The sequence below is a fragment of the Cricetulus griseus genome, chromosome 8 (genome assembly GCF_003668045.3).
Source record: "Cricetulus griseus strain 17A/GY chromosome 8, alternate assembly CriGri-PICRH-1.0, whole genome shotgun sequence".
NCBI lineage: Eukaryota > Metazoa > Chordata > Mammalia > Rodentia > Cricetidae > Cricetulus > Cricetulus griseus.
This window is the reverse complement of record NC_048601.1, coordinates 46,385,973-46,397,206: the sequence shown is the minus strand read 5'-3', so window position 1 is coordinate 46,397,206 and position 11,234 is coordinate 46,385,973.

Below are 11,234 nucleotides of genomic sequence, written 5' to 3'. Positions count from 1 at the left end.
AGGAAGTACATGACGATACAACATATGAGCACGGGTAAGACACAAACAGGTACCCGTCCCCCACCTCTACATACCCAGCTGCCACAGTCTGCATCTCTACATACTCAGATACTATGTGGTACCCTGCCACTCCCACCACACAGCAGAGACTTTAGTCAGGGTTCCATGGAGAAGGCATACTTTCAAGAACCTGGATTCTGGTGCCAGCTTAAGGTGTGCCAGTTCATTACAGAATGACAGGCTACGGGTATAGTTCAGTTGGTAGAGGGCTGTCTACCATGCAGGAAGCCCCGGGTTCGAGTACAAACTAGACACACCCATGAGCCCAGCACTCAGGAAGTGGAAGCAGGCAGATCAGAAGTTCAAGGTTATCTCATTTACATGAAGATTTGAAGCCAATCTGAATTGCATGAGACCTTGTCTCAAGAAGAAAAAAATTACTAGATGACTTCCGAGGTCCTTAATGTCTCTGGACTTTAGTACAGGGTTGAACTAGATGAGGATGAGGATGATGATGAGGCAGGCTATATACAAATATGATGGCTGGACACAGGAGCAGTTAGAAAACAGGGCTTGTCCTCGTAGAACATGCTAACTCTACATGTTCTAGTTTTCCACAAGAATCCAGAATTCTGACCTTTACATAATATCACTATATCTTTAAATGTTGGAAACAAGCCCAGCCTTCAACCAGCTTGTAATCTTGAATCCACAGAGGTAGCCAGATGTCACGTGTGGCTACTTGGATTTAATTAAAAATGAACAAACACTAAATGTTCCATTCCGTCAGCACATTTCAAGTCCTCAGTGGTCCCCCTATCAGCGGCTGGCATATTGGAGAACACAGATTCTTGACAAGGTAGAAAGCCATAGAAAATTCTTCCCAAAGCCCTGCTAAATAGTCACCAGGATAATAGTCAAAATCAAGACAAGACAAAACAGACTTTAGATTCAGGAAAGTAGCTCCTGCAGTGTGGTGATCAACTCACAGCGCTCACACACTAGATAGTGAACACATCCAACTTCATGGGATCAAAGGTTTCTTGTGGTAACTACCCCTCTTATGGCACAGAATCAGCAACTGGCAAGATAAAAACGTGGACATGACTGTGCTTCAGTAAAATTTTATCACGGACAAATCGTGAATTTTGTATGATCTTCATAGGTCAAAGGAGTAGCTGAGAATTCCCTGCCCCGGTTTAAAAATGAAAAAAGCCTGTCTCATTCTAACATAATCCCAAACAGACATCTGGATGCTGGATTGGGCCCACAGGTAGTAGACTACTGGCCACTGAGTTTGCCCTGGAAGCTTTCTGTTGGAGACAGGTGGGCTGCAGATGGGGAGGGGAAATTTAGGCACAGGAATTTGATACCCTGGCCACTCTTTCCATGTAAGTTCTACACATAGCCAACACTGATCAAGATGGAGGGAAGGATCACCACAGGCCTTTCTGTGAAGACCTTCATCAACATAGGCAATCCCCATTATTCATAGATTCTGAAATTAGAAATGTGCCTATTATCTGCAATTCATTTATAACTCTAAAATCAACACTCAAGGCTCTTGTCCAATCATTCTGTGACTATACAGATCAGAGAAAAATGTGAGTCTCCTGATGCACATGTTTCCAGCTTAGGTGTACAAGGAACTCACTGCCTTCTAGCTTTAGCTTTTCTGGTTTTTGTGTCCTTCTCATGGTCTTAAGGCATGTCCAAGAGTCCCATAGGATAGCTATGAATTCAACCCAACACATCTGTAGACGACAGCACCATGTCTCAATGTCAAAAGACCGAGTGCTGTCTCAGGTCCTTGCTTGGCTGGGCTCTGTCTCTAGTCCACACACAATTTGCACACTTTTGTTCTTTTATTGATGATTTTTCTGGTGTTTAATATGGGTCCCCAGAGTGCTGACAGGCAGAGTTAGCTGATGGGGGTTGCCCTTCTGTATATATGTTTCTCCTATTGGTTGAAAAATAAAACACTGATTGGCCAGGCTGGAAGTATAGGCAGGGATAGGAGATGAGGAGAATTCTGGGAAATGTAGGTAGATGGAGTCATCATGTAGATGCCAGGAAGAGAGGACTTGCAAGGCCTTCTCCAGTAAGCCAAGACCACGTGTAAATACATAGATTAATAGAAATGGGCTAATAATTAAGACTGAGATAGCCAATAAGAAGCCCAAGCCACTTGCCAATAATTTTATAATTAATATAAGATATTGTGTGTTTATTTGGGGCTCTTAAGGGCTATGGGACCCTGCTGGGACAAAGAACCTCTCATTACAGTTAGCTATCCTATGAGCATGAGTCTAGGCTACAAAGTGAGAACTTGTCTCAAACCCCAAATCCAACCAAACCAAACCAAAACATCTCAAAACTATCTCAAATAATGAGACTTTGATGGCATTAGAAAAGACTCACTAGACATACTGTATGTTCTGCCCTCTACCTTACAAATTGGATTTCAGGTTTAATAAAAAAAAAGGTTAAAATTACCTTAAATTTTGCATTATGTCATGATGGTATGTTTCTGTAGTTCTATGGTTCTGATCTCCCACATAAAAGGGCTGGTGAATATAGAATATAGCACAGAAAACTATTAAAACAAACAACCAAAACGTCACTTAAAGCTAATTTATTTGTGAACCCACACACTGTTATCCAAATAGGAACACACCCTGGGCCTAACAGCAGCAGAGTCCCAGTGGAAACTGATGCGATGAGCATTTGTCTTGCTCCAAATGGTTAACACAGATGGGGGACCATCTGAATGGCATTGCGCATCAATGTAATGCAAATATTCATTGCATTGACCACCCAGGGTTTGATCGGAGACCTTTGCTTAGCTACCAAGTATGATTTTCATTAGCGAATACTGCATAATGTACGGGTGATATCCTCTGGAAATGCGTCCTGTGGGGTGGTCCAGGGGAAGTTATTTGGAAACGGAAAAGGATGCTGGGAGGTGATGCAGCTGAGAGCTGGGGCTCAGCCAAAGCCAAAGCCAAAGCCAAAGCCAAAGCCAAAGCCAAAAAAAAAAAAAAAAAAAAAAAAAAAAAAGGTTTCAAATTCATTTAGCAAAGTATTAAAGTAAGTTCATGTGTCTTTGGGAAACACACACTCATCTCTTTCTTTCCTTTCCTTTTTTTTTTTTTTTTTGGTTAATAATTAACTGCTCTTAGCCAGGCACTATCTTTCTGTGATTACAGAAGCAATCTCTGCTTTGGCACTCTTTATCACAGCCTCAGCTCCTTCCCAAGAACTTTTAACTATTACACACCTTTATAATACGTACTGAGTGCCTGACTTTTTTCTCATTATTGTAAGCACTTTAAACATGTAAATCCCCTTAATCCTCAAATGAGTGAGGGAAATACAGTCATGGCCATATGCATTTTTCTACTGAAGTATGGCACAGAGATATCTGTGAACTTGCACTGGGTCACACAGCAAACCGGCACTGGAATCAGAACTGGAACACAGGAGCACTTGTTTCTGAGTCTTCCCACTTAACCTCTGCTGCTGCATGAACCCTCCACACATACTTTAATGTAGGAAGGATTGTAAGAGGGGTAGCAACATCCAACTCATTATCTTTTCTTTGACACTCCTTCCCTTTCTTTCTTTCCTTCTCTGAATTAATGCTTAATTTACACATAGCAGACTTCACCCTTTGAATGTGCAGATTGTGAGTTTTTGACAAATGTATGCACTCAAATAACCATCACCATGGTTAAAACAGAACAGTCTCATCATCTCAGAGACTTCCTCCATGTCGCTCTGTAGTCAATCCTATGCCCAGCCTGGCTCAGGGACCATGGGACTTTAGCCAGACAAAGGACCCTTGAAGAGAATTTAAGAACAAAATATGGGTTAAAGGAAATTACACCGTTCACCATCACCATCTACAGCTTAAGTCCAGCATCCATCAGTTGCTATTATAGGTAGCAAACTTCATTAATGCCACAGTTCTCGTGGCTTCATTACCCGCCACTCCAAACACAGATTTGTTTATACCATACTGCAGGTGCCTAAATGCAAAGTATTGCTTACCCTCCCCACTGCCCTGACGTCACAGTAGCCACCACATCCGTCCATAGAACTTGTATTTTGTCTTAATAGAATAAGCACCACCGGAGACCCTCTTTATGGTACTAAGTATCAGTTAGATGGAAATATTCATTGTGGAAATGAACCAGAGTGTTTACATCAAGACTCATTTAATATTTAATACCTGCATTTCAATATAATTTACATTTGACTAGTTATTTTTTTTTCCTGAGAAGGGGCATATAAGCTTTGCCAGCTTGCTGGAAGGGGTCTGCTTCTCAGAGCATTCTCCGAGAGAGATAGGTAGGTAAAGTGAGTCATTGGTAACTTCGTGATGACAGGCAATAAAGAAAATAAGCAATCATGGAAAAGCATTTCTGCAGCTCATCAAGGCAGCATTTCTGCTGAGTGTAAGACACAGACTGAATATGGTTCCCTTGCTGCCCACACTGGTGAAGGAACTATAGATCTTGATCTTAAAACTGTGGAAGCTGAGCTGCTTGCTAAGGAAGGGAAACACTATTGAGGGCACCATTGCTGCTCACCAGCGCCACCTGCCGCCTAATTGAGACTCTGCATGAACTGCAAAGATTGGCGGCTTGCAGGCTTTGGTAATGGCCATGTTGGCTGACAGGGACCTCAGAATGAGGAAACAATTCTCTGATTCCACGAGGGAATGAGACTTTGGAGAAGGGTTTATCAGCCACAAAACCACTAGGTACAGCAAGAAGAAGCTCAGAGTTCATGTTGTCCAATTATTTGGTACTGCAGGTTGAACATTCCCGAAAACATAAAATGAAAATATTCCAAAATATGAGACAGTTTAAGTATCATCGGTGGAAAATTCCACAACACAAGACTCTCTCACATACAGAAATCTTTAAAATATTGTATAAAATCACTCTAAGGCTGTACCCCCAAGTTGTATGTATACTATACATAACAAACTGCCTGAGAAACACGAAGAATTATTTTTATAAGATATGTAACTGGGAAATATATGTAATATAATATTAATATATTATATATGTTTATTGTATATTATATTAGCATATATTCCCCTTGATTTCACTGCTAATTAAAAATGATCATTGAACAAATGAGGCACATTTTTTTTCTCTTGCCAGAGACCAAATGACTTCTGGAAGACACATAAACTTAAAAAGCGACAGATAAGATATCTGTCATTTACTTTCAGTCCCAATGTAGCTATTCATAATGACACCAAAGTAATAACATCTTTCAAAGAGAAGAGCTAGATTTAAGATTCGCTGAGGAACACTGAGTTACTTTCCAAAACTAACACATGAAGCAAAGCTAAAAGAATGAGTATAAGATTCTTCTGAACCCCAAACTGTGCGGAGACCACAGAATAGGTGAGGTTGATGTTGACTTTATCGGTCAATAATCAGGACCTGGAAAGTAACAGCATTTTATTCCTACGTTTGTACCCAGCATCTCCATCTGGCCATGTCGCAGATGGAGACTCAGGAAGCCTGGAAGATGGAGGCATGCTATTCCTCCTTAAAGACATTCACTATTTTTCAGTTTTCCACAAAGCTGTCTCACTGGCAGTTAATCTCCCATTGTAGTATTTCCACGATGCTTTCTTCTCAATATACAATGTGACCCCCCCCCACACACACACCATAAGTTCCCCCAAGTACTTCTGGGAACCTCTTCAACAAATGTCAGTCTATTCAGCTGCCATAGTAACATAGATGGCATGAAATTTCACAGGAAACCTTCTAGAGAACGAACAGCGAAGCTGAACATGGCTTCTCAGTGTTTTCTCACTCTTATAGTGAATGGTGACACTGTCCTGAAACCAGTTCTTGAAAGGGTGCTGTCCCCACAACATACCCCACTGGCCACAAGGGGGAAAGTTCATTTGTGAATTAAATATTGACCTAGGGCCTATCTGTCAGATCTCATAGCTGATGGAACTGGAATTCAAGTTCACACATAGGTTGCTTTTGTCTTCATCTTTCAACGTGGCTTTGTTGGGGGCCCACGGGTACTTTAAATGTCTGCTAATTATACTATCAAATTCCCAAATCCATTTGATCCTCATGGTGGCCAGTGGAGTGTAATAGCAGTACTACCTGAATACACAGCACTGGCTACACAAATGAGCCATATGAGCGAGGCGTTGAGTGTGTTAAGCCAAGGAGAGAACCCCACCTCGTTACAGAAGTCATGCTTAGTGGCTCTGCCATTCTGTCTTTTTCTCTGTAATGCTAAATATGTGCTCAGCACTCAACAGAAACAAGGTGGTTGGCAGATGCTAACTCGGTTTAAAGTCCACCATCGCAGATCCTGTTTCTCATACCATGCTCGCATACACACCTGTTTTGTCAGCATTTCATATACAGAACTCATTAATGCCAGGGACTTACTAATTAATATGGGCTATGTGTCCTATGACATTATCAGAATCAGAAGGTAAACCACAGGGTGGCCCAGGTGTCGGCCTGTGGCTGATGATGAGATGTAGCAGCATTCCCGTTTCAATTAAGAGTGGTACCTGGGTGGGCCATCATGGGGAAGCTATAGTAAAGATAAGCTGGAGCTGTAGAGACATATACTTTACTGTGGGCCAGAAATAGAAAAATCAAAATCAAAACAAAACACCATTTTCTTGAGACATGACCTTGAATTCAAGATCTTCCTACCTCAGTCTCCAATGAATGTAAGTGCCACTATATCTGGCTGAATTTTCCGTGTGTGTGTGTGTGTGTGTGTGTGTGTGTGTGTGTGTGTGTGTGTGTGTGTGTGTGTGTGTGTGTGTGTCTAGTTGAAGGTTAGAGAAATTCAATAAAATCACCAGAGAAGGCTCCAAACATGGAAGGAACCTATATCCTAGCCTTTTTCAAGAAGAGAGTTTTCTAGTCTTGTTAACTTTGATTGATAATGTTTTGTCTGAATCACGAAGGGATCCGGAGACCACTTTGAATTCTGTGAACAAAGGGTGCTGTGGAAGATTGATGATGTCTGTCCCGACAGGGAAACGGAGGGCGGCTCCCACATTTTAGGCTTATTAGCTCTAGTCAGGTGTGGGACACTGGTCCAGTGCCACCCATAGTTCCCAGCAGCTTCCTCAGAGCAGCCAACCAGGCCTGACAGGAGATAGAAGCTTAAACCGGAAGAGGAGGTGCGGTTCTCACAGGGTCTGAGGAATCTCTCCTCAGGGGCCACGAGAGGTCCATAGGTGCTCCCGGGATGACAGAAAGGCCATGTCCCCAGGAGAAATGGAGCTGAGAATTCCCAGGGGAGCACAGATTCGAGGCAGAGGTTCTGAGGGCTGTTTAGAGGGCTCCTCATTTTATTACTTCCCTCACGCATTCCTTGAACGTTAGAAAAGTCTTCTCGAAATGCCAGCCTGCCTCAGGTGTGCAGAGTGGCATTTGGTAAATATTCAGTGAGGCTAGGGAAGGGCCGGGTTGGCGCTGGATGGGACACGACTGACCCCTAGCGGTGGGTCTGGGAAATTATTACTAAAAAAAAAAAAAAGCCTGCCAGAAAGTGTGGTTAGAGGCCCCCCCTCGTGATTTTCTATGGAAAAAGGACTTCGGGATAAAACAGCTAAGAAAACTCTATATTATGTCATCTGTGTAAATTCTAGCCCTTTTTCGGTAATACACCATGTTTACTAAATGTCTGAGAATTCTTGCAATACACTAAAACTCCCTTTAACACCCCAGTTTCTTCCCATCCTGTGAGTCGTGGATATTTGGAGGATTTAAGGAAGGAATGTAAGTTCCTGTTTTTCCCTTCAGTACGAAAACTTCATGGACATTTTGTCTACCAAGTCTCCCCGTGAAAGCCTCTGAAAACCTGCAGTGACCCTGTCCCTTCCTCTTCTCTCCTACCACACAAAGTACATCAAAATATTGTCCTTTTTATTTGGAATCATGAAATTACTAAGCAATCTTGGCAATGAATAAAATGTATTAAGGTGACATTTTAAACTATTGACACATCTTCTTTGAAAACAATTTTGTCGGTATCTAAAAAAATCAATCAATATAAATAAAAATTATCACTGAAGCCACTTATTTTTTAATTGCATTTTATCCATCTATCTATTTTATTTTATTTTCAGTATGTATGTGAGTCAGAGGACAACTCTAGAGAGTTGTTTTTCTCTCCCCAACTGTGCTGGCTACTTGTATGTCAACTTGACACGAGCTAGAATCATCTGAGAAGAAAGAACCTCAATTGAAAAAATACCTTCATAAGATCTGGCTGTAGGCAAGTCTGTGGGACATTTTCTTAATTAGCGATTGATGGGAGAGGGCCCAGCCCTTAGACTGGTAGTCTTCAATTCTCTAAGAAAGGCTGAGCAAGTCATGGGAGCAAGCCAGTAAGCAGCACCCCTCCATGGTCCCTATATCAGCTCCTGCCTCCAGGGTCCTGCCCTGTTTGAGTTCCTTATATGGCTTCCATAGTGATGACTATGATTTGGAAGTGTAAGCCAAATACCCTTTCCTCCCCAACTTGCTTTTTGATCATGGTGTTTCATTCCAGTAGTAGAAATCCCAACCAAGACACCAACAATTGGATCCTGGGGCTTGAACTAAGGCCCTTAGGCTTGGTGCCAGGTGTCTTTACCCACAGAGCCCTCTCACTGGCCCACTGCAGGTAATTTTAAGTGTGCAACTCAGTGTATGAGCACATGAACACTGTGAAACCAGAACCGCTTCCATCTCTAGAATTTTCCCTTCCAGGGTGGACACTACACTTTATATGCTCTCAACAGCCACTGACCACTTGCCTCCACAGCTCCTGGAAACCACCAGTGCTTTGTCTCTGCTTGTGACTGAATTGGACACCTCAGGAGAGTGGAGTCATGCAGTAATTGTTCTCTTGTAACTGTGCATGTTTCTCTTAGCATCTTGCCTTCAAAGTTTATCCATGTAACATGGATCAGAATTCCATGCCTTTTGAAGGCTGAAAATAATATTCCATTGACTGTGTTTCTAGATTTTGTTTATCCATTCAGCTACTGCTGAGCCTTCTGGGGGTTTTCACCTTTGGTCATTGTTAACTAGACTGCTGAAGAGCCAGGTGTGGAGGCACAAGTGTAATCCCAGCACTCAGAGTCTGAGACAGGAGGATCGTGAGTTCAAGGCTAGAGTGTGCTACATAGCTAGACTCTCTATGAAAACAACAACAGTGAAAGGAATGTTATAAGCACCGATAGAAAGTATTGGTCCCTGATGTCAAGTGTTACGAAGCAGACAGCCAGGAATGGATTTCTGGTTGAGATAGTGTTCCTGTTAGGTATTCTGAGAGACAGCCACACTATTTCCACTGTTTCCCACAGTGTCAACATCATATCACATCCCTGCCATGCTGTGCAAAGATTCTGATCTCCCCATGTCTTTACCAGCACAATGAAATACATCTGTTTTCAAACAGCAACCAGCTGTTCTATTGGATGTGGAGTAACTTCTCAGTGTTGTTATCAGTGTGTGTGTGTGTGTGTGTGTGTACAGATGTGTTCGTATCTGTGCCAGTTCCTATGCACATGCCGAATCTAGGACAGAGAAAGACCTGAGGTGCTGTCTTAGTCGCTGTCTATTGCTGTGAAGAGATGCCATGACCACAGTAACTCTTACAAAAGAAAGCATTTACTGGGGCACTTTCAGAGGTTTAGTTCATGACATGTAACAGACATGGTTCAAGACAAGTAGCTGGATCAGTCAGCAGTTGGAAGAGAGAGAGAGAGAGAGAGAGAGAGAGAGAGAGAGAGAGAGAGAGAGAGAGAGAGAGACTCGGCTTGGCATGGGCTTTTGAAACCTCAAAGCCCACCCCCAGCGACACACTTCCTTCAACAAGGCTACACTTACAAATCCTTTCAAATAGTGCTACTCCCTGGTGACCAAACATTCAGATATATGAGCCTATGGAAGGGGGCCATTCTTATTCCAACCACCACAGGTGTCCTGCCCTATCATCTCCCCCTTATCCCTAGGGACAGGGCCTTTCACTGAATTAGGCTAACAACCAGCTTGTCCACAGTGCTGGGATAAAGGCACACACACACACACACACACACACACACACACACACACACACACACACACACACACACACACACACACACAGAGAGAGAGAGAGAGAGAGAGAGAGAGAGAGAGAGAGAGACGAGCCATGTCTGGCTTTCTTACATAGGTATGGGTCATGTTTGTCTAGCAAGTGCTCTTACCCCTGAACTACCTCAGCAACCCACAGTATGGTTTCCATCCCCTCAGTGATGCCTGATGTTGAGAAGGACATAGTTCTTCATGCCTTTCCAGCCAATTCTGTAGGAAGAGTTCGGACACCAAACCTAGGACTGATCAGCCACTTAGATTTTCAGATACCCTATTTGTAACATGTCAAAGAACTGAGAATAAGTGACTGTTGAATGTTTAGCCCTAAACAGGCCATTTATATTAATTCCACTCTAATGTAAGACATAGGGAAAGGGGACAGAGTCATGAAAAATGGGGAAGAAAGAATATGATTCAGAGTTACAAACCAGTCAAAATTTCCAGAATGAGTAGAAGTGAGGCTCCTGATGCCCAGTCCTATCTGAAGTGCTATTGGCAGCTGGTGGCTACTGGGTAAGGAAGAGTCAATTTTTGTTAGGGGTTGGCTGGCTACTGTTTAATCACAGGAGCTGGAAGGGGCCCTATGCTCTAGTGGATGGCTCCATACCTACGCACACATGGGCAGCACTAGTTGGAGTCAGTGAGTTATTAAAAAAGAACAAGAGGACATTAGTGTTGAAGGGGCTGTGTTGGGAGGATCAGATAAGGAGAAAAGGAATAGCATTTGCTGTGATCAAATCCACTTGTATATGTCGTACACATGTAAGAAAGTGTCAAAGAACAAATAAAATCATTAGATCTCAACCATTAGCTTAGTTCATCTGTCCATTAGATCTGAGCTATTTGAGTGTTTAACTATTAATACAAAGGAAATAATTTGGGGCTAGAGAGATGGCTCAGTGGTACAAAGTACCAACTGGTGTTCCAGAGAATTGGGTTTGATTGCCAGTATCCACATGGCAGCTCACGACTATCTCAAGGGACTTTAGTCTCAGGGACTCTATTGCTCTCTTGCCTCTGGGCCGCAGGCATGTACTTTGTACATAGACATGCATGCAGGCACAATATCCCCCCCATATACAC